Source organism: Gorilla gorilla, chromosome 5 (assembly GCF_029281585.2).
Source record: "Gorilla gorilla gorilla isolate KB3781 chromosome 5, NHGRI_mGorGor1-v2.1_pri, whole genome shotgun sequence".
Lineage (NCBI taxonomy): Eukaryota > Metazoa > Chordata > Mammalia > Primates > Hominidae > Gorilla > Gorilla gorilla.
This window is the reverse complement of record NC_073229.2, coordinates 147,656,232-147,673,310: the sequence shown is the minus strand read 5'-3', so window position 1 is coordinate 147,673,310 and position 17,079 is coordinate 147,656,232. Positions and strand designations below refer to the sequence as shown.

General features: G+C 35.9%; 1 protein-coding gene and 1 long non-coding RNA gene across 49 annotated transcripts in view; one reads left to right on the top strand and one right to left on the bottom strand.

The window, feature by feature from the left end:
- TRDN (triadin) overlaps positions 1-17,079 on the top strand; it is a 419,844-nt gene that overhangs the window by 148,611 nt on the left and 254,154 nt on the right. The gene's annotated exons all lie outside the window — the stretch shown is intronic.
- LOC109027395 (uncharacterized) overlaps positions 1-17,079 on the bottom strand; it is a 55,039-nt gene that overhangs the window by 8,091 nt on the left and 29,869 nt on the right. The gene's annotated exons all lie outside the window — the stretch shown is intronic.

Here is a 17,079-nt window from a genome sequence, read left to right as displayed (position 1 = left end):
AAGCAGCTAGATAATCAAGTGTGGAGTTTTGGAGAAAAGTCAGAGGTAGAGAAGGGGTCACTAGGACAGTGAGTAAAATAAGTTAGAGTGTAAATATTAAATATCTTCTGCATGCTCAGCAGTCCCAGGCTCAGCATAGTAGAGGATGTAAGAATACTAAAAGATGATCCCTGACTGGAGCAAGTGAAATGAGTAATTATTTAAAAGAGAAAAAATAAATAGTAGAATAAGTTTAGACTTAGGCATTAGATTGTATAATACGAACTCTAAATGTTTTAAGATTCAGAGGAGAAACATCTGTGATTCCTGCTGTCAAAAAAGATGTAGTGGATCTAGAACTTGAAAGATGGATAATATTTGACTAAGTGCTGAGAAATATATTGGGATTGCTTTGTTTGTATGTGAATGAAGGAGAAAATGAATGCGAACATTATAGTGCATGTGAAATTGATGTGTTTATAAGACAATGAGGATATCAGACTGAAAAGAGGATAAACTAAAATTGGCAAACATCAGACAATAATACGTTGTATATATTTTGATGACAGATTATAGAACACTTGGTCAATCAGAAAGAGGTGATATTTGGCATAAAGGGAAGTCTTTGAAGGACTTTAAGCAGAACAATGAAGGAAAGCAGCATTTCATGAAGCATGATGGGTAGTAGTCTGTTTATGGGATCGGAAATGAGAAAAAAATTGTAGAATATGGCCAAAACTGGTGTGTCTAAAGCATAGAATTGAAGGAAGGAAGGGTAAACTTTAGGAAGCCATTATTCATGGGTGGTGATGAGCACTATGTGTGACTTAAGAAATTAATGTTGCAACTCAAAATTCTACAAAGTATCCTGACAATTTTATTTCATATATGTGGTGGATACTTAAATGAGATCTAGACTTAAAGGAGGACCAACAGTGACATGTGCATGACTATCCACTAAAAATATAATGCAGTAAGGAAGCTGCTAGAACTTGACCTGTTTATAACCTGAAATGGAGCAATATATCTTTCTTTCCTCCTTTGGCTGAGTCCTGTTTTTTTGTATTTCTGGTCGAAGTGCATTTACAGCACATGGCTCTCTGAGTGTTGGCTCTTATTTAGTGCTTGAGCACATATATAATGACTATTACGAGTAGAATTTTGATAATGACAGAAAAATATTTTTTCAGAACCACATCAACAAATAACATACCAGACTCATTTTGCCCATAGTAGCCATCTGATGTCTCCTAGCCTTTGTTCTACTATCTACCGCATAACATGGGTAATAATATTACATAATTTGTAGTGTTATGAGGATCATATGGACAAATTCTGTAGTCCCTGTAGAATTTAGGCAAATGTAGTTTGTCTTCTGAATTCTAGGAACAGTACTAGTAACTTCCTAGTAGATGTAGATATAGCAGTAAACAAAATATGTATGGTACCTGCCCTCATGAAGCCAAGGTAGAATTTATGTAGAACTTATTGCTAGCCATCAAGCATACACAAACATCCAGAAAAAAATTATTATTATTAGAGGAATGATTAATATGATTAATGCCTATAGTTGTAGATCTGCTTATATTTTTGATAAGGTTATGTAATTGGCCCTATTAAATATGATAAAAATAAAATGCTCTATTTGGTTTATACAAACTTGAAATGTGATTCTGTGAGACAGAACATTATGCCAAGTGCTTCAGGTAATGTTTACAACATTAACTCTTTTAGTTGAAGGATCAACGGGAATACAATAAAAGTGTCTTAGTATAATTGAATCAAAATTATCAGCTAAACGGCAACTTCTATAGTATAATGAATTTATTGAATAAGACTGCAAAAATAGATTGGCATCTGTACACAGAGGAAATATTCTAGATCTCCAAATTGAGGGAAAATACCCGATAAGCCTATCATCAATCTTACTATTCAACAGTGGTTAAAAAAAAAAAAAAGAAGTTACACCAAGAGAACCCAAAACCCAAGATGTTATAAGACGTTTAGATATACAACATTTTTCTAAGTGTAAAATCTTTCAGAAAATATGTTTGGATCCATTTCATTTATCGTAATTTAAGTCATCTTATGCCTCTGTTGGAACTGCACTTGTATGCCCTTTAAATTTAATAATGGAAGATTTTGACTATTTATCAGACTCACTACAGTCTGGAAAAATGGAGCTTCTTCTTAATTTGCTATGAATGAAAGCCCAGGTCCTTGGGTTCCTCAGTTACCTGATAACAAAACCACTAGTGATACAACATTCACAGAATGAGCTGCACAAGGATTTCAGGAGCAAATAAAAGAGAAAATGGTTGAAGCCATGGAATGAATAGGAGAGAAAAGAATTAAATAGAATAATTAGTGTCATAAAAGGAATTAATTATATAAGAAAAAATTCAAATGAACATGGGCAAGTTACTTAACTTTCTGAGCCTCTTTCCTCATCTATAAAATGAGATAACTTTATAGGGTTAATGTATATTTTAAGCAATGAGCATATACATACACATAAAACCCTCTTGACTATAATAACCATAATAAGCATTATTTAAGTGTTTGGTGTGGATGGTGGTTCCCATATATAGCAGAATTGTGATTTTCTACCCATTTCTTATAGCTTTCTGATTTAATATTCATGTAGCATTATTATTCTCTCCCTAGAACTCTTTTTCTGCTGCTTATATATACCTTCAATAAATATTTGTCTTTAAATCTCCACTGCCTTATACCTTGCCAGAAACCTGATATGTTTGTTGAATTAAGTTCAGGGTGTAGAATATTTATTTCAATGAAAAAAAATTTGATGATCATCCCAGAGCAGCAATTTTTATTCATTTGTAGAAATAATCTTGTTATTTTAAAAGATGACAGGTTTCTAAACATTGCAAATAGACCTGTGTAAAGATTTCTTAAAGGAGTTATTGGTTATATCTCTAGAGACAGAAGCTCAGAATTAACAAAGACAGGTTTGCTGCATGCATGAGTAGACTGCAGGCAGCATACAGAATTAGGCTACAATGAAAGAAGAAATGAGAGCGAGCCTAGGCTTAATTACGGAAGCACACAGTTCCTGGACTTGCCATACCCTCATGAGAGTTGCTTTCTGATTATATGAAGTCTATGGAAGCTATTCAAGATAAATGTATCAGATTGTCATATTTGTCAAAATCAATCCATTAAACATTCTAGTCACTGTAAGTAACTGGAATACACGCAGAAATAGATCCATGTACTTCTGAGTGGAGGTTTCCTCTGAAGCTGTTACCACTCTCTCAGTCAGTTTCATTGTGATAAAATGCTTCAGGTTTTTGGAGAAGGCTAGTGAATAAGACTACTTTGCCCTTAATACAGTGTTCATATTACTTTACATCCTCTATGTCCAGAAAAGAAAACAAAATGAAGGCTTAAGCTTTTTCATTTTAGAATTTTGTCTCCTAGTCTTGTGAAAGAGGAGGCAGGTTCTGTAGGTATATCTTTGCTTTGAGAGAACTTTCCTTAAAGTGGCTTTTTTGGTCTAGCCTTGTCACTATTAATGGCATGGACTTGCTGTCAGACAAGAATAAATTCCTTCTCAGGTAACCCACTGGGACTATTAAAAGCATGTTCTAATACAGTCTGAAAAGGAAGAAATAATACAGAGTAATTTGAATTGCTGCATGAGAAACAAGGAAAATTAAGGTTTAATCAAAGAATTATTGAAATAATTATGTGTTATTTATTAATGCACCATGTATTTTAATAATCTTATCTGTTAGTTTATATGCACAAGTGAAGATTGAAAAAGAACTCTAGAAAATTACATGAATATATTCTTCCAGTGCTGTTCTAAGGTTCATTTGTGTGGCCTAGTGGATACAAAATAGAGAATAGGACTCTTTCTAACCATTTCCATAAATGCATAGTTCTTATACCTTTTCTTAAGCGGACTTATTTTTAAATATGGAAATAATAAATATGCCCATACCTATTTTGATATAAATAATTGGCTATTTTCAGAGAGAGCTATTTGATAAGCAATATCTCTTTTCTATAGCTTTTTTTTTCTGCAGAGGATGCTTTTGTATTTGCAAAAGATGAAGACAAAAATGAATTTTGCAATATTAACAGTAACGTTACTGATTGTAGCATTGATGATTATACTGATTGTACTGATTATAGACTATTCAACCCGTTGCTCAACAGTTTTTAGTCAATTCTATGACTTTTATTCTAGCTTAGTATATTTCATATTTTGGTTTCTAAAGTATCATACATTAAGACATAATAATACTGTTATTCTTGCATAGCACTAATAATTGTTCCACAATTGAAAGACAGTATATTTTTCTGTTTACATCTTCATCAACATCTGAGTTGCTATGCTCAAAGTTGTTCTATTAATCAATCTCTCAGCAGTTATTGAATCTCTAGTATGTACTTAATGCTAGCAGTCATAACAAGAGTTTCAAACCAGAAGGAGGTAACAATCGTCAGAGATTATGAATAAAACAATGAATAATATAAGGCAGCTGTGGGAGAAAAATAGAAGAAGGTGCTAATTAAGCACTAAATCATATGATGCAGATTATATTCTCTACAAAATTCCAGAGAGAGGGCCACAGTGGTTAGAACAGGCCTTATCAAGGCGTGTTTTATCAATGCTTATCTTCAGCTTTATTGTGGTTGTTATCATTAATTGCTTGCAATGAGTTTAGTATTGTTTCCTATTTATTTGGCCATTTTTTTTCATCCAAAATAGGGGAGGAAGTGGTAATAAAATTAGATGTAGTTTTTAAAAATTAATAATACTGGCCGGGTGCAGTGGCTCACGCCTGTAATCTCAGCGCCTTGGGAAGACAAGGCGGGTGGATCACAAGGTCAGGAGATCGAGACCATCCTGGCTAACACGGTGAAACCCCGTCTCTACTAAAAATACAAAAAATTAGCCTGGCATGGTGGCACACGCCTGTAGTCCCAGCTACTAGGAAGGCTGAGGCAGGAGAATGGCGTGAACCTGGGAGGCGGAGCTTGTAGTGAGCCGAGATCATGCCACTTCACTCCAGTCTGGGCGACAGGGCGAGACTCGGTCTCAAATAATAATAATAATAATAATAATAATAATAATAATAATAATAATAATAAATGAGAAATCAATCCAAGGTAAAAACTGAACAAAACATTGCACCATATAGATGTGATCTGTACCACTGTGTTCTCTTCCAAATTAGACCATTCATACTTGTGTCTGTCCTTAGTTATTCACACGTGATTATTGATATTCTGTCTTACAAATGCCCACTGCCCTATTTGATTCTGTATTTCTGCTTTGTGATTAACATGCTGCTTTCCTGAGGGAAAAAGTGTCACCTATAAACCACTTTCTATTGTAACCATCCACAGTGTTTGGGTAATGAGCTCTTGTTTAGTAGAGAAGACTTGTTTGCACAATTCCAATTCCAATTTCTTATAGGAAGTGAGTGAAAATAGATATGAAAAAAGTACAATATTGTCATATGGAAACTCCCTGTTAGAAACAAATTGATGATTTAATATTCTCTTATATATTGGTTGCATTAAGATGTAAACCTTTTCCATTTTCTATAATTCATGACAATGTTTACATTAATAATGATTTTCTCCCAGAGGAATATTATTTTTATGTGATTATAAATAGCCTCTTGGCAGACACTGGATAAGCAGTGTGTACTGTTTTAAATAATAACATAGTATCAATTATACACAATATAAAGCAGGAAGAGAGATTGGATGACTTCCAAATGTGTCATTCAAGTGAGAATGTATTTGTGAATTTAATTGTCGTGTTAAGCCTATTAAATAACAATTATTAACATGCTTCCATTTTATCCTCTATCTACGAAATATTTCAGTTTATGTTGCATGCCTGTAGTTGAAAATATGTGGTTTTATTATCTTTATTAAAGTACCCTGTAGAAAATTTTCTGCTAAAGTAAAACCTCAAGTTCTTTTTTCTCCTTCTGAGGTAAACTCCAAAACCAGATTTCTTTTTAATTGGCTGTATAGCTCTGCTTTACGCTTTTCATGTCTCTTTGAATTTCTTGTGAACACAGAATATTTGAATGTGTAGGAGCCAAAAAACAGAAAAAAACGAAAGACATTTTCCCACAGGTGGAAACAAAGGGGAAGGGAGGTATTACAGTTGCAACATTCCTTCCTTTTGCCAAATATCAAGTAGTATGGAAATAGTTTAACAGGGTGATTAAAAAGTGCCAAATTGATTTTATTTTCTAGGAATTAGATCTCTAAATAACAGAGAAGCAACCCTTTTTCACATGCCATGTGATAGCTTTTAAAAATTATCCCCTTGCATTTAAGGATAATGAGAAAGGAAATTTACAAACAGCCTGGCCTAGCGTGCTAAGTGGAATTGGAGGAAAACTCAGGTAGTTCTCAATATATTATTCTGCTTCTACTCTTTAAGGATTTTTGAAGTTTTGGAGATTGTTTGTCAGAGATGATCATGATGACAACATGAGGACAATAAAAGTAGATGTAAGACGTGTGGTACTGAGTGCTAATGGTATGTCAGGTACTGTGCTACGTTCTAGGTATGGATCATCTTATGTATTTCTCACAAAGCCCTGTGAAGTGGGTTATAACCTCTTCAACTCAGAAATTAGGAAATTGAACCAGGGGAAATTACAGAATTTTTTCAAATGGCTATATATTTTCTCCAGGACTTAGGGAGGATTACAAATATGTTTTCAAAAACAGAGGGTCCCTGTCACTTAGGTTTTTTTTTTTTCCTTTTTCTTCACTCTGTTTCCTAAGTACTATAATTTAAGACAAATATATAATCACTGTTTCCCTTATAATTTAAATATGACATACACACCTAAACCTTGTCAATATAATTGACAAAGCAGATAATTGGCTGATAGCTTTTAGCTGCCTTTGTTGGTTGGTGAGTGAAAGGAATCTGGCATAGAAACCACAAGCAGAGTTGTCTGTGATCTCATACTTCACAGCACAAATGGTTTATCACCAAAATTGTTGAGAGAGTCTTGGATATGGTTTACTTTTAAATTTCGTGAGTATCCATTAAGCTGACTGTAAGGACTGATAAAATATCATCCAGTTCCGTGATTAGATTTTTAAGTGTAAATTGTATTCTTAATGGTTAGAGTGACAGCAAATTGAGATGAAAGAGAACACAGAGTAAATTTATCTCTGGAGTTGTTGGTGGGTCTTAAGGTTGTTTAAAATGAAAACAACAGGTTCTAGGAGTCTGGGAATTGATTTAGCGATCAACTATGCCAGCTGCTCTCTGTCAATAACCTTTTTAGTAGAATCCTAAAGTCAAACAACCAGCAAAGATAGGAGATAGGAGGCATTATTTATTTTCTATGTTTAGGTAGTTTACAAAAATGTCAAGCCTCCTATCTCTTGAGAAGCAAATTTGTTACTCTATTTATAAATTATTTTAATACATGTTGTAAATGTAATCATTTTACCTCTGGGAACCATTTTTCCTCTTATTTCTTCACCTTTCTGGTTGCCACTCACATTCCCAAAAATCGATAATTAAATGTGACTCGATTTTCAGTCTTTTAGTGAGTCATTAATACATGTTGGATCTCTGGAAAGTAATACTGAATATAAAACCTAAACTATTACATTTTAACTTGAGAGGCTATGACATATTCAATGTACCCATATTCAGGAATATGCATTGTGAAAACTTCGTTGGTAAACAACCGCCTTATGAGAACTGATAACTCTTCTGTATTCATAGCATGGATCGATTAAATTAAATGAATAAAGTTATTATTTATTTATTAGTGAGTCCGTATGTTAACATGTGAGAGGGGAAGGGCATGCCGAGGGATATAAATTAAGCGTGAGATTTTAGCTTGAAGTTTTACTTAAAGTTTTGTGTTTTTTTCTTGAAAGTCATTCTTTTTTTTTTTTTTTTTTTTTTGGAAATGGAGTGTCACTCTGTTATGAAAGTCAGTCATTTTTAATGATATTTAATTATGGACCTAAACAATTTATACATAAATCTAATATTTTAAATATTTGCCATGAAGAAAAATGGATTTCTAATGAAATGAATGATATTTATTCTATAGCCACTTCTACCATTCAACACCTCAGAGAATAGGCATCTCTATTTTGATAAAAAATGTTAAATATTTTTGACATTGAAAAAAGATATCTCAGAAACTTGAGTTCATTATAACTTTGAATATTGCGTTACCATAACTGATGGTTGAAAATATGTGTTCTTTGTATTTTAAGTTATCCTCAAATAAAACAAGGGTTAAAATGCCCCTCAATAATGTCTTCCTACTGTACTATGGAATATTACATTTAAATTTTTATTATTATTCTAAAATTATATAAACTAGAATTCTGAAACATAATATGGCAATATAATATCTATCTGTAATTATTTGAAATTGTTTTGCACTTTTCTAAAATTTTGTCTTATGTTTTGTTCATTCCCTGTCCTCTATGCTCTTTTGAAAATGCCTGCAAATGCAAGCTCAAAGACAGGATACTGTTGTATAAGAGCACTGCACTGGGACTCCGCATACTTGGGTCCTAGTTGTAAGTCAGTTGGATGAATTTGGCAAGTCATCCATTTTGTTTGCTTTTCAATGTTCTCAGTGAACTCTGCTGGCACTAAAACACTCTTCAAGTTTAATACGTGAGTGCAGAATTCATTAGGCTGAAAGATACCACAATAGATAATTGACATAGTCTTTCCACTTGTGGGGAATTATAGATATTCAGAATATATTACAAGTGCTATATGTTAGTAGAGCTGTTTAAATAATGAAGCTATCTTTCTTCATCTTGAAGCTTTAGTTCACTTTTTCCCACTAATCATGGAAAAATGTATAACTTTCTTTGAAAGATTAGTGTTCTACTCATAAATTAGTAAACTTCCTCAAGAAAGAAAATAAATACTTTGGTCTAGAACTATAAATGATTGGTGAAAAAAACCACAAATATATAAGTTAAAGTTTCGTTATATATCTTTGGTACTATTTCACATTTTACCAAGCACTCTAAAAATACTATAATTCAGTCTGTTCATATTAAAACACTCCAGAAGCAGTAAAACAGAGTGACATTTAGAATTATTCATTTGTTTACTCACTCATTTAAGCAATAATTTTCACTTTTAATAATGCTCTTTCCTTTACTAAATATGTATTGCCTAATATGGTCCATATTTTGGCTTTAAGTTGTTTATTGTCTACTGAGGATTTAAAAAAACAAACAAACTTGTAAATGAACAAATGTATTGAGAACCACAGAAGCAGAGGATAAAGCATACACTGGGTCCTCTGAGAGCATAAAGTGTTTTCAGGGGAATGGGTAGAGGGGAGTCCAAGAAGGGCTAAAAGAGCTAAGCTTTGAGGATTGACTGAAATTAGCCAAGTTCTAGGCAGTTTTATCACTGAAAATTTGAAATCCCATGTATTGAACATTTCACTGGATGATTCCATGGCAAGTTAGGACATTGCATGCTGGGTACATTAAATAGATTTATTATTTTTAATCGAGAATTTAATCCATCCACTTTGCCTCATTAATCTCTTTCCCTATCAGCTTTGGTCTTTGTACTAAAATAAAAACACAATTCATATTTACCTATTTACCTATATCTTCTGTCTTCACCATCTCCCATTTTCCTTACCTATACGCAAATATGATTTTCTGTGGAGTTGAAAGAAATATTGTTCAGATAACTAAAAGAAATTATTTTTAAAAAATGAAGACTTAGTAATTCTGAAAGTTTAAAAAATATCCCAGTTGATACTCTATCTAGAACTGCAGAAATTGGTCAGCTAACATGGAGACTGGTCTTTAAGTACTGGGCCTCTTCTGTGGGATATATCAAGTCCATTCAACGTCTAACTAAGGTTAAACAGAAAATGACCATGTAAAAAAGTATGATTTTTCTTTACCTTAGGAAGTGAATACCTATAGATTTGTCAATGGTTATGAGTCATTTATGGTAACAGGTAAAATAATTGGCATTTATCTTGACTGTCCAAATAGTTGATTAAATAGGAAAATAAAATGGAGTTAAAAAATTTAATCTTATATTAGGTTTTTTTTTCTTTTGGTGAACATTTTTCTTTTTTTTATTATACTTTAAGTTTTAGGGTACATGTGCACATTGTGCAGGTTAGTTACATATGTATACATGTGCCATGCTGGTGCGCTGCACCCACTAACTCATCATCTAGCGTTAGGTATATCTCCCAATGCTATCCCTTCCCCCTCCCCCAACCCCACAACAGTCCCCAAAGTGTGATATTCCCCTTCCTGTGTCCATGTGATCTCATTGTTCAATTCCCACCTATGAGTGAGAATATGTGGTGTTTGGTTTTTTGTTCTTGTGATAGTTTACTGAGAATGATGATTTCCAATTTCATCCATGTCCCTACAAAGGACATGAACTCATCCTTTTTTATGGCTGCATAGTATTCCATGGTGTATATGTGCCACATTTTCTTAATCCAGTCTATCATTGTTGGACATTTGGGTTGGTTCCAAGTCTTTGCTATCGTGAATAATGCCGCAGTAAACATACGTGTGCATGTGTCTTTATAGCAGCATGATTTATAGTCCTTTGGGTATATACCCAGTAATGGGATGGCTGGGTCAAATGGTATTTCTAGTTCTAGATCCCTGAGGAATCGCCACACTCACTTCCACAATGGTTGAACTAGTTTACAGTCCCACCAACAGTGTAAAAGTGTTCCTATTTCTCCACATCCTCTCCAGCACCTGTTGTTTCCTGACTTTTTAATGATTGCCATTCTAACTGGTGTGAGGTGGTATCTCATTGTGGTTTTGATTTGCATTTCTCTGATGGCTAGTGATGGTGAGCATTTTTTCATGTGTTTTTTGGCTGCATAAATGTCTTCTTTTGAGAAGTGTCTGTTCATCTCCTTCACCCACTTTTTGATGGGGTTGTTTGTTTTTTTCTTGTAAATTTGTTTGAGTTGATTGTAGATTCTGGATATTAGCCTTTGTCAGAGGAGTAGGTTGTGAAAATTTTCTCCCATTTTGTAGTTGCCTGTTCACTCTGATGGTAGTTTCTTTTGCTGTGCAGAAGCTCTTTAGTTTAATTAGATCCCATTTGTCAATTTTGTCTTTTGTTGCCATTGCTTTTGGTGTTTTAGACATGAAGTCCTTGCCCATGCCTATGTCCTGAATGGTAATGCCTAGGTTTTCTTCTAGGGTTTTTATGGTTTTAGGTCTAACGTTTAAGTCTTTAATCCATCTTGAATTGATTTTTGTATAAGATGTAAGGAAGGGATCCAGTTTCAGCTCTCTACATATGGCTAGCCAGTTTTCCCAGCACCGTTTATTAAATAGGGAATCCTTTCCCCATTGCTTGTTTTTCTCAGGTTTGTCAAAGATCAGATAGTTGTAGATATGCGGCGTTATTTCTGAGGGCTCTGTTCTGTTCCATTGATCTATATCTCTGTTTTGGTACCAGTACCATGCTGTTTTGGTTTACTGTAGCCTTGTAGTATAGTTTGAAGTCAGGTAGTGTGATGCCTCCAGCTTTGTTCTTTTGGCTTAGGATTGACTCGGCGATGCGGGCTCTTTTTTGGTTCCATATGAACTTTAAAGTAGTTGTTTCCAATTCTGTGAAGAAAGGCATTGGTAGCTTGATGGGGATGGCATTGAATCTGTAAATTACCTTGGGCAGTATGGCCATTTTCACGATATTGATTCTTCCTACCCATGAGCATGGAATGTTCTTCCATTTGTTTGTATCCTCTTTTATTTCCTTGAGCAGTGGTTTGTAGTTCTCCTTGAAGAGGTCCTTCACATCCCTTGTAAGTTGGATTCCTAGGTATTTTATTCTCTTTGAAGCAATTGTGAATGGGAGTTCACTCATGATTTGGCTCTCTGTTTGTCTGTTGTTGGTGTATAAGAATGCTTGTGATTTTTGTACATTGATTTTGTATCCTGAGACTTTGCTGAAGTTGCTTATCAGCTTAAGGAGATTTTGGGCTGAGACAATGGGGTTTTCTAGATATACAATCATGTCATCTGCAAACAGGGACAATTTGACTTCCTCTTTTCCTAATTGAATATCCTTTATTTCCTTTTCCTGCCTAATTGCCCTGGCCAGAACTTCCAACACTATGTTGAATAGGAGTGGTGAGAGAGGGCATCCCTGTCTTGTGCCAGTTTTCAAAGGGAATGCTTCCAGTTTTTGCCTATTCAGTATGATATTGGCTGTGGGTTTGTCATAGATAGCTCTTATTATTTTGAAATACGTCCCATCAATACCTAATTTATTGAGAGTTTTTAGCATGAAGGGTTGTTGAATTTTGTCAAAGGCTTTTTCTGCATCTATTGAGATAATCATGTGGTTTTTGTCTTTGGCTCCGTTTATATGCTGGATTACATTTATTGATTTGCGTATATTGAACCAGCCTTGCATCCCAGGGATGAAGCCCACTTGATCATGGTTTTGTAATGGCCTTCTTTGTCTCTTTTGATCTTTGTTGGTTTAAAGTCTGTTTTATCAGAGACTAGGATTGCAACCCCTGCCTTTTTTTGTTTTCCATTTGCTTGGTAGATCTTCCTCCATCCTTTTATTTTGAGTCTATGTGTGTCTCTGCACGTCAGATGGATTTCCTGAATATAGCACACTGATGGGTCTTGACTCTTTATCCAATTTGCCAGTCTGTGTCTTTTAATTGGAACATTTAGCCCATTTACATTTAAGGTTAATATTGTTATGTGTGAATTTGATCCTGTCATTATGATGTTAGCTGGTTATTTTGCTCATTAGTTGATGCAGTTTCTTCCTAGTCTCGATGGTCTTTACAATTAGGCATGTTTTTGCAGTGGCTGGTACCAGTTGTTCCTTTCCATGTTTAGTGCTTCCTTCAGGAGCTCTTTTAGGGAAGGCCTGGTGGTGACAAAATCTCTCAGCATTTGCTTGTCTGTGAAGTATTTTATTTCTCCTTCACTTATGAAGCTTAGTTTGGCTGGATATGAAATTCTGGGTTGAAAATTCTTTTCTTTAAGAATGTTGAATATTGGCCCCAACTCTCTTCTGGCTTGTACGGTTTCTGCCGAGAGATCCGCTGTTAGTCTGATGGGCTTCCCTTTGAGGGTAACCCAACCTTTCTCTCTGGCTGCCCTTAACATTTTTTCCTTCATTTCAACTTTGGTGAATCTGACAATTATGTGTCTTGGAGTTGCTCTTCTCGAGGAGTATCTTTGTGGCGTTCTCTGTATTTCCTGAATCTGAATGTTGGCCTGCTGTGCTAGATTGGGGAAGTTCTCCTGGATAATATCCTGCAGAGTGTTTTCCAACTTGGTTCCATTCTCCCCATCACTTTCAGGTACACCAATCAGACGTAGATTTGGTCTTTTCACATAGTCCCAGATTTCTTGGAGGCTTTGCTGATTTCTTTTTATTCTTTTTTCTCTAAACTTCCCTTCTCGCTTCATTTCATTCATTTCATCTTCCATTGCTGATACCCTTTCTTCCAGTTGATCGCATCAGCTCCTGAGGCTTCTGCATTCTTCACGTAGTTCTCAAGCCTTGGTTTTCAGCTCCATCAGCTCCTTTAAGCACTTCTCTGTATTGGTTATTCTAGTTATACATTCTTCTAAATTTTTTTCAAAGTTTTCAACTTCTTTGCCTTTGGTTTGAATGTCCTCCCGTAGCTCAGAGTAATTTGATCGTCTGAAGCCTTCTTCTCTCAGCTCGTCAAAGTCATTCTCCATCCAGCTTTGTTCTGTTGCTGGTGAGGAACTGCATTCCTTTGGAGGAGGAGAGGCGCTCTGCTTTTTAGAGTTTCCAGTTTTTCTGTTCTGTTTTTTCCCCATCTTTGTGGTTTTATCTACTTTTGGTCTTTGATGATGGTGATGTACAGATGGGTTTTTGGTGTGGATGTCCTTTCTGTTTGTTAGTTTTCCTTCTAACAGACAGGACCCTCAGCTGCAGGTCTGTTGGAATACCCTGCCGTGTGAGATGTCAGTGTGCCCCTGCTGGGGGGGTGCCTCCCAGTTAGGCTGCTCGGGGGTCAGGGGTCAGGGACCCACTTGAGGAGGCAGTCTGCCTGTTCTCAGATCTCCAGCTGCGTGCTGGGAGAACCACTGCTCTCTTCAAAGCTGTCAGACGGGACATTTAAGTCTGCAGAGGTTACTGCTGTCTTTTTGTTTGTCTGTGTCCTGCCTCCAGAGGTGGAGCCTACAGTGGCAGGCAGGCCTCCTTGAGCTGTGGTGGGCTCCAACCAGTTCGAGCTACCCGGCTGCTTTGTTTACCTAATCAAGCCTGGGCAATGGCGGGCGCCCCTCCCCAGCCTCGCTGCCGACTTGCAGTTTGATCTCAGACTGCTGTGCTAGCAATCGGCAAGACTCCGTGGGCGTAGGACCCTCTGAGCCAGGTGTGGATACTATCTCCTGGTGAGCCGTTTTTTAAGCCCGTCGGAAAAGCGCAGTCTTCGAGTGGGAGTGACTCGATTTTCCAGGTGCTGTCTGTCGCCCCTTTCTTTGACTAGGAAAAGTAACTCCCTGACCCCTTGCGCTTCCCGAGTGAGGCAATGCCTCGCCCTGCTTCGGCTCCTGCGTGGTGCGCTGTTCCCACTGTCCTGCGCCCACTGTCTGGCGCTCCCTAGTGAGATGAACCCGGTACCTCAGATGGAAATGCAGAAATCACCCGTCTTCTGCGTCGCTCACGCTGGGAGCTGTAGACCGGAGCTGTTCCTATTCGGCCATCTTGGCTCATATTAGGTTTGTTCTCAATGCGTGACCTTTGTTAGACTATTTATCCTTCCAGAGACCATTTTTTTGTCTATCTTAAAAATTAGGGTATTAGAATGGCTGATTTCAAAAGTCTTTTACATTCTTAAACTCTATGATTCTATGCATCTATTTTTGTTATATCCCAAACATCAGGTATTCTGTCACAGACAGGGTACAAGGATAAATGGAACAATGGTATGATCTGAATTTATCATATTTACTTTAGTTGGCCATTCCATGGAAAATTATTTCCACTTCATAAATTGGAGGTGAGAAAGAAAAAAACACTAATATTACCTTTATCATTTTTAATCAAAAGAATGCATGAAATATGTATTTGGCTGCTATTCTTGCTTTCCATCAAAGTGAATACGAAAATATGTAATAACACGTGGAAATATATTAGGGAAGCTTTTAATCAGGAAGCAAAGAAACCGTTCCAGTGGAAACATTTTGGCCTGGAGGATGTCCTTTGATCTAAGAAGTTTAAGCTGTTGGTGTTTTAAACACCTTATAGTAGGGTCACATAGCCAATTCATGTTAAATAATTCATTTGCTTAAAACTTTTCTAAAATTGTGAAAAAAAAAAAACCCTTGAGAGTTAATTAACAATAAGATGTATTATTGGGATAACCAAATGAGCCATCTCTGGCTTCTTCACTGGTGATCTTCTATACAAGTACTCCAGCAAAGTGAAAACTATATAATGCAAGAGGCAATAAAGACTAAACAAATGAGTTCATAAGTTGCTGGGTGAATGGAAAATTTTCTGCCCTTATTATGGCACTGTACTTGTTTGTTCCCAGATACTCAAGTCAAATTATAAAAGTCATCATCCTTGATGTATTTTTCTCACTTGCCACATCAAATTCATTAAGTCTTATTAGGTCTACTTTAAAACGTACTGTGAATTTATCCACTTCTCTACAACTTCTGATTTTCATTGACCATACATTTAAGATCTCTACCCATTACTCCGAAAGGCATTCGTTATAACATTTCCCTGATAAATTTTTATAGGGTACTCAATTCCTTTTAACTTATTTAGTTGCTATTTTTTTGTCTCTGCCCACTGGAGTCTCCATGAATTCGGGAATTTTTTTCTATATTGTTCACTGCTATAACTCCATGTCCTAGAAAAGGGTCTGGTACTGAGTAGGCACTCAATAAGTATTTCTTGCATGAATGAATGAGTTTACACTACTCCTATGTAGTCCAAGCCAGCTTGGGTTATTTCAGTAGTCTCCAACTGATCTGATACAGCTAATATCCTTTTCTTTACAACATTATTTTTGTTCACACAGCAGCCAGTGATCTTTTAAAATCCTATCATGCTAAAGCAGTTCAAAGGCTTACTATTGCCCTTAGGACAAATCCAAAGTCACATGAGCAGCCTAAAATGTTCTACGTGTGTTCATGTGATTTGCACAAAACTCCATATAGTTTAGTGGGGTCCTGCTCTTCCTTTACTATCCAGTTTAGCATAGTCTCTTTCTCCAGTCATTCTCTGCCTCACTGCTCTATGCTTGCCATTCATTTATGAAATCTGAAATATTGTCTTGCTTTTGTATCTCCCATCTCCTTCCATCACTAGTGTAAGCTCCATGATACGGCCCTATCTTCACCATTGTCCCTCAGTAATTTCATTTGTACTATTATCTCCACAAACACTCACAACATCCCAGCCAACACAGATGTTATTATTCTTATTTTACCTTGAAACAACAGATCTAAGTTAGGTGATAATTGCCTGTTTCCTGTCTGTCCCCTCACAAGACCAAGTCTCTTCAAGGCACTTTTACGTATCTTGTCCATCATATACATTATTGTATCCTCAGAGGAAGTCCTATATATGTTGTATGTTAATGACTCAAGAAATACATACTAATAAAAGAAGAGAAGAAAGAAAAAAATACACACTAAAAGATTTAATAAATAAAAGAATAAGGGTATGGACTAGACATCTGAAATCCCAGTCCCTAGACCTGTGCAACATACCATATCCAGAACAAAAGGCTTAGCATCATAAATTTTAAAAGTGCCTCTCTAATATTAAAGATGAACCTTTGTCATTAAGCCTTTGCCACTAACTGAAAGAGCAAATTATTAGTTGTAGAAAATTGAGAGTCTGAAAAAGTACTGAGCTCATACTGTTCTGGAACAGAACAAGGCAGAAGTTGTAGTGCTGAGAACGTTTTTGTTTTCTTTCTTTCTTCCTTCCTTATTTTCTCATTGAATCTCTGTCTCTCTATGCATCTGCCTTCTCTGTCTGTGTTTTCCATTCTCTGCCTTTCTCTCTTGTCCTCTGGCTCTGGCTCTGGCTCA